We start from the raw sequence: 8,126 nt of genomic DNA on the forward strand, positions 1-8,126 counted from the left end.
TTCCTATCGATGATGATTGCTTGATGTTAAGTTGCTCGAATACAAAATAGTTTTTATTTCTTTGTTCATAATAGTAGTTTTGTTATTTAAATATTTTCCGATTAAACGTGTATACTTTCCATATGACGCAATATTTAAAAAAAATACGTAAGTATTTCATCATATTCTATCTTATATACCAAATCTATACTATTAAGTATATATAAAGCTGAAGAGTGTTTGAATGCGCTGATCTCAGGAATTACTTGTTCGAATAATTGATAAATTCTTTGAGTTGTAGTGTGTGTACTTAGTATATAAGCTATGTAACGTATTTTTATAAGTTAGTATAATGACAACAGTCAAATAAAAGTATCTCAAACCATCAACACGTCTCAACATATATATTTCCATCCTTCCATTACAGAGTGTTGGATAGCCCATTTGTCGAGGAAGGCTATAGGCATATTATATCACATCACACTATGACTAATAGGAGCGGAGAATCAATAAAAAATTTGCGGGTAAAATTTATTCCTTTTGAAAACTTCCAAACATGCAAATGTGACGGAATTGTACGTCTTCAAAAAATCAAAAAAATATATTATAAACTAAAGTGCACGCCGAATCGATCTGTTTCTCGGAGCACGATAAACTCAAAAACTACCCAACGGATTTCGATTAAATTTAGTATGGAGATAGTTTGAGACCCTGGGAAGGACATAGCCTATTTTAAATCCTGGGAAAATATATAGCGGGACTTTAATCCCGACAGAACTTTATCATGCGGGCGGAGCCGCAAGTAAAATCTAGTCAATTATAAGGTGCGAGGCCAAATCTTGCGCTCTCACAATGCACCGAAGACAAAGAGCCTTTCGCGATCTTAATTAAAATAGAAAGCGAGGTACATATTTGGAAGCTAATCTTATTGCCTCTATTATGCAAAGCAGGGGGCCTCTTAATTAAATTATTGTGGTGGTTTGTTCTTGTTTCGTCGTTAACTTGTCTGACATGAGCATCACACTTCGTAATATTTATATATCAGATCTAGCTTTAATTAATGTCTAGAGTTCTTTCGAAAAGCATTCTATTGAATTAAATTCGTAATTCAAGTGTTATCATTTCAGTTCAGCCTTTAGTCAACATTTTATCCTACAAACAAAATACGAACATGCGTACCCTATATACTCTAAAATTTAATTAGTGATCGCAGACCTAAAAATGGACTTAGAGTGTTAGAAGTAAATAAAACCACGAGTAAAAATACTACATTTTTCTGTTGCGTGATTTATTTAATATCTTGTTTTAAGGACCTCCACGACTATGTCGATTGTCGCTGCATACGTCCGCATAGATACCCATACTCCCTTCCCCTCATATACTTAAAATATTTTTTTAACAAAACCCTAACACTAACGCAAGAACTGACACAATTAATATCCGCTACAGTACTAACCAACAACTCAAAAATATAAACAAAATATAAAAATAAAAAACACAAATAAAGCAAAAAATATCCCTTGTCGTGGATAGAGGGAACGAGGGAGGGACGTAAAGTACCTCAAAAAAAAAAAAAAAAACCAACAACTCATAATAGCGTTTACGTCTTCTCTCACTATAATACTATGTTTTGTACCTTTTCGGATAGTGACTACGGTAGGTACGTTGTTGATCAACCAGAAAGCCTTCATGTTCCGACTAGTCACGCTACAGGATCTGTCAATATAAATCAAATACGATTGGCCAGTTCAATTCAAGCGGTGGTGGAACAGTCCAACCGTTTTCACTAGATTGTATTGTGGCCTAAACGGCACTTGTCATTATATTTGAATCACTTTACAGTGTAACAGTAACATTAACGCTGTTATGGCTGCAGCTAGTAAACTTACTACGTACCTTTTATTTAGATTTACACACACCTACCTTTAATTAGTTTCGGTCCTTCGGAGTTGTTTATAAGGTAATTACCGGTAAAAAATCCCGCGCACACAGGTACATAAATTGTGAAAAGTTTTACTATCCCTTTGTATTTTATTCCATAATTATCCTTTAAATTTCCATCCATTCCATTTTAATTGAACACTTTTATAAACAATTTTATTACTGAATAAATACTTACAGTATGTTATCTTTGATCCTAAATAGTACAAGGATGAACAGCTGTCTCACAATTCCAATTACTGCTCATACATCGAAGACATCAGAAATAACTCCTTTAATAAAAGTTGGATTCACTTTGTCAGTTTATAAGTGTATATTCTAGGCAGTACAAACGCACGGGACATCTTGCTACCCATTGAACGAAACTACTTATTGGCTCCACAATCAATCGATAAAGAACTAATATAATTGAAACTTCATTATTATTACTAACTTCTAAATTCAAATAAGTACGAGTTGTTGAGCACACATCAACAGACAAAAACTTCTAGCAAACAATCTAGACGAGGTCACGAGGATGTTAGAAAGCGTTGTTCTGTAATCTTTACTAATCGGGATTTAGTCTATGCTCTCAACTTATTTTTTTTATATAGAATTCTTTAAACCGTTAGTTACAAATACGCAACAACAGTTTCTTCTGTAGTCCGTTCAGCTCCTGGGACCTGTTATAATGAGTATGATAAGAAAAAATCCACTCACCGTCCATGCGAGATCCATCTGCGTGCCAGTCTTCATCTGAAACAAAGAATCATATTAAAAATGGATACAATATATTTTATATATAACGTAATAACAATAATAAAGTATCAGCCCTGTATTATTATATTTTGTCCACTGCTAAGCACGGGCTCCTCTAATACTGAGAGAGATTGGGCCTTGGTGCACCACCCAAGGACTGGAAAGCACATTCACGTACAGATACGTGAGTAACTCCAAAATACTTCTTTTTTATTCTCAGGTATATAGTATATGTTTGTTCCCTCACAATATTTTCCTGCTACACTTTTAAACCATACGATGTATGATTATAAATAAACAACTCATACATAAATTCGTAAAGTGAGAAAAATAATATTATGCTCTCAAAACTTAATAAAATGGTAAATAAAGAAGTTTTCACAATTTCTTGCCCTCGTACTAGAGCCGTTTCTTAATCGAAGACTTAATCTCAATAAAATGACGAACGCAATTTACACCCTGCACTTATTTCATTACATTTTTAAAAGCCTAAAGGCACAATACTATCTCTTAAAAGGCTTTGTTTCGGCAAAAACAAACTTTGACGTACACAGTTTGGGTTTATCATAGTTGTTACGCATGAATAAACAACTTCAAATTGACACAATTAAAAGTTAAAGTGCCAAGAGGCATATGCACGGGGTTATAATAGCAATCATCAATTATTAAAAAGTGTGCTTCCACGTCTAATAAAGATTATGAATTATCTAACAATCGCACGAATGTAAGAGATATAAACGCTTAAACATGTTTGTATAGTTCTTAAGAGATTAATGCGTAAATTATTTGATGTTGCGCACATGAAACATACACGTACTATACATGAAAAGTCAGGAAAAAAATTAACTTCTTTTAGGAACAGCTTTCACGAACAAAAGCTCCATGCTAAATAAGATTTGTGAAAACTGCCCTCACAGAGGTTATTGATTAAACGTACCATAATACATGGTAAAGAGCTAATTATTAAATGCCATCCAGTAAAGATAAACTCGCGGTCAAAGAGAAGTGAAATGTTGTTATCACACTGATATATCCTTTGGACAAAATGAACGTTTGCGTTGGACAGTTTTCATTTAGTGATAAAGCCGTATAATCCCTCAATACTTTAAGATAATAAAATAAACGCTCATGAGAATTTAAATTGGGTTAGAAAAGTAGAAAATATTACATAAATTATTTAACAATTCACAAATAAAAAAGCCGCCAGCTCAACTAAGTTATATAAAGTAACTATATAAGACATCCATAAGTGCACTATTCATGAAGTACATACATTACTTCTTTATTATAACTTAGCATGATATTAAGAGCTGTAATATGTCAACGTTAACGAATTTTCGATAAACCATGACGAACTCATTTTTACGATCCTAGATGAATATAGGTATCGGTATAATGTACCTTTGTAGTAGTCGCTGCCTCAGTGGCGCGCATGCGCGGTACAACCACTTCGAATTCCGTATTGGGCAAAGCATTGCTCTGAAATTCGAGTATGATATTGCGAACACATATGCCAGAAATAGGAAGCTTGGTTGCACCTCTGCCTCCCTCTTCAGTTACGTAGATGTGATATGTGTTTCTCTTGTTTTTAATTTTACCTTAAACGAGACGTGATTTGGAGGGGTTTGAAGAAGACCGTTACCGATATAGACAGGAGCAGAATACAATTAATAAAAGATTTTTCATTCTTACATATTTACTTCTGTCAGTAGTAATAATAAAACAAGGCCTATGTTAGGCCTGAACGAGCGATTTGCGCCGCCGTGCCGTGCAAACGCCGTGCTCCGATTAACAAAACATTTCCTGGTATTCTATTAAAATTAAGTTTGACCTTTATTTAATTAAATATGCAAGTGTTCAATAAAATCTGCAGGTTCCAATTTTCTATTCAATTAATTAAAATTAAATTTGCTGCACGGTGGCGGGAAAAAGGAGATGAAAATAAATATTATGAAGCCTTTTATTTGAACTAAATTGGTCCAAAAATATATTATTTATTTATATTTTATTTTTCTGCCCGTATTTCATCGCGCACAGCGGTGCGTGGATCTTGTTTTCTTTATGTGTGTGCAATTTTAGAGAAGTGCATGTGTATGCTTAAAGAACAATATCAATAGGCGTTACAAATAAAGACAATTGAAAAGATTCTTACTCGATCGTGTTAAACATTACTGAAAAAATATTTTTCATTGTGTAATTAAAGTGAAATTAATGAATATAAATAATAATATTATATTACTATATATCATATAGTTTATTATTGTAATATTCTCGTCTTTCTCATAAGATAAACTTATCGCGCACAAATGAGGCTTTAGTCTCGTGCAGACATTAAGTGTAACCGCATATTATGCACGCAACAAGGTTCAAAATAATAGGGAGTAGGTATTTCACGCTACTTCGTTTCGTGTTATGCTTTACAATATACCTTATGTGTAATGCATTATATTAATATTTACATAATATTTAAAGCGAAAAAATACAAAAAAATATCAAACGTAAGTATTTTTAATGTCATTTTTATTATAGTTTTACTAAGGTAAAATAAGTTGCTTTTGTAATTTTAAAAGAATATTAAAACACAATAACGGTTATATCATCATACGCTCCTCGCCTTTGTAAGAAATAAGCTCCTTTCTTGAACGTCCTATGGTCGTTATGTCCGCAAGCAAAAGCTGCTTACACGAGAACATTTCATGGAAAGAAAATTACTGACCAGTATAGAAAGTAGCTTCGCGGCTTAAACTCTTGACATAGATAATTTAATAGAGGCCTTCAGAATGTACATTGTTATTAGTTATAATCTATCAGTAATATATAAAGCCGAAGCGTTTGTTTGTTTGAACGCGCCAATCTCAGAAACTACTGTTACGAATTTAAAAATCTTTAATTGTTGGATAGCCCATTTGTCGAGGACGCCTGTAGGCTATGTAACATCACGTTATGACCAATAGGAACGGAATCTCAAAGAAAAAAGGTTTCCAAAAGGGGAAAAAAATATTCCTTTTGAGAGCTTATGTTGTGCGCGCTGCGTATACGGTTAAAATTATTCAACAATCATGTATGATAGAATTGTTGCTCATGAAAAGTTCGAAAAAATATATAACCGGCTGTCTGAATACTGTCTGCCTGTCTGAGTGCGATAAACTCAAAAACTACTCAACGGATTTCGATGAAATTTCGTAAAGAGATAGATTGAGATTTTCCTGGGATAGATTACTTTCTGTCCCGGGAAAATATGAAACGAGAATTTTATCCGGGAAAACTCTTTCGTGTGGGCGAAGCCGCGAGCAAAAGATAGTACTATATAAAATACTGGATATGGCAGATAATATGGAACTGAATTTAGGAGAATTGGTTAAAAACAGATATATTCACTACCATTTTAATGGGATATATAAATCGGAAGAATATTCAGTAATAAAATTAATAAGAAAAGAATAAATTAACATAAATACTAAATCAAAATAAGTAATAAAGGTTGTATTCTATAAGTTAATTTAACAAAATGACGATGTGGCTACTAAATATTATGCGACTATGAATATATGATGGTGTGTGGCGATAGAATTAGTTGGCATGTAGAGCAAAAAAGTACTAAAAGGGGTAAAGTGCAATTCTTATATTTTAATAAATGTTAAGTATCATTTATTACAATATAAAAATTGCACTTTACCCGCAATTTCCATCACATAACCGTGCAGGTAAAATAAGAGCTTTAGATTTTCATTACGCGGGTAGAATTTAGTAGTGAAATGCCTTAATTAACTTCAGCTGTCCTTTTCACTTCGCTTTTAGTGACGCAATAGAAACACCGAAATTGCATTTATTAAGGCTACGGCTTGTGTTTAATATTTTCCTGCACATTATATAGAACATGCTACGAATTTATTGTCAATAATTGGCATTGTACCGATAAAACAAAACATGCTATATAAACATCCATTGTGGGGTTGTCAAAAAATCAAACCACTAATTATCTCTCTGAAATATAAAATACATTTTACTAGATTGATAAAAATTTACGTTCCACTATAAACATGACTATAAATAACTCTGACTTTAAAAACACTTGAGACGTTTACACGCCGTCATATTGGATATCTTATAAAAGTTGAGCTATAAACAATCCCTATTGTTGTTTACACTTTAAACTGTAATATCCGAGACTTCCTGTAAAGTGTAATATCCGAGTAAATCACTATTAAAGTGCACTCTGAGCTGGCAAGATAACAGGCCTTACAAGCGCACCTTCAAACAATTTTATCACATAACATTCCGTGGACCTTGCATACTTTCAGGTTTACAAAGGCGATACTTTCAGTTTAAGCTTGCCAGGCAGGGATTCGGACTTAATGGCTCGTAGGAGTCGGCCGCGCAATATTGTACCATAGAAGGTCTTGTAGAATCCTTTGTTAATTAAATTTCTCATGTTAAACGCTTTTACATACAATGTTGCGCGTTTTATGAACGATTTTGTATAAACTTTTTCTCCAATCCAATTCCATATTTATTTTACGTCAGTTCCGCCTATGTCAAGTTTTAAAAGCAAAAAGCACGCTGTTAATATTTTTACTGAATTATCTGCGTTATGTTGATAATTCAAATATTTATATTTTAAAATATCAAACATTGGCGTAGTAGAAAAATAAGTTTTATATTGACTTATATAGAATTGTGTACAATTGTCTTCTTCTGGATTATTTATAAAGCTTGGCACTCATTTATGTCCCAATTCTTTTGTCGTCAATAACCTCCCCTATTTCACATTTATGGATTTGATCCTTCATTACGTTTTGTAAAGTAATAATTATTATTCATCATACAAAAGTGATCTGTAACATTATTAACCTTTGTGTCGGCATGTTATGCATTCCGATTAGTTTGCATTCGTATTCATTATTATGCTGATGAATCTTTCCTTACGTATCTTATACCGACAGATTATTTAGTGATTATGTATATTACTAACTGATAATAATATCTAGGAAACGTTTATAGAGAACAGGTGTCGGATCTGGGCTCTTGTAAATCACAGACTATTACTATTTTACAAGTATAAGTAGATACATAGCAAGAATATTAACTAAGTAGGAAATGAATATATAAAATTATAAAAGTAACCAGTCTCATGGAACTTAGACTTCACCCAAGAAAAATTGCTATTGAGAAATTTCTTGAAATGACGCTAGGTATTAATAAAAATTGATTGCGTAAATATATGATTACACTAGACTGTTGCGTCTACAGTTCTTATTTTAGGTCACTAGCTAACGCGTGTCTAAATTAAGTTAAATTTTTCATTCAAACCTGCGCCAGCAAATTTATAAAACAGCTTTTATTAAAATACTTAACAATGTAATGGATGACTTTTAAAGAAGACGAACGCTAACAGCGCACTGGAATGGCATTAATAGTTCAAGGAGTATTAATTAAAAGTTAAGGAACTTACTAATAAGTTATTGAAC

Source organism: Manduca sexta, chromosome 27 (genome assembly GCF_014839805.1).
Source record: "Manduca sexta isolate Smith_Timp_Sample1 chromosome 27, JHU_Msex_v1.0, whole genome shotgun sequence".
NCBI lineage: Eukaryota > Metazoa > Arthropoda > Insecta > Lepidoptera > Sphingidae > Manduca > Manduca sexta.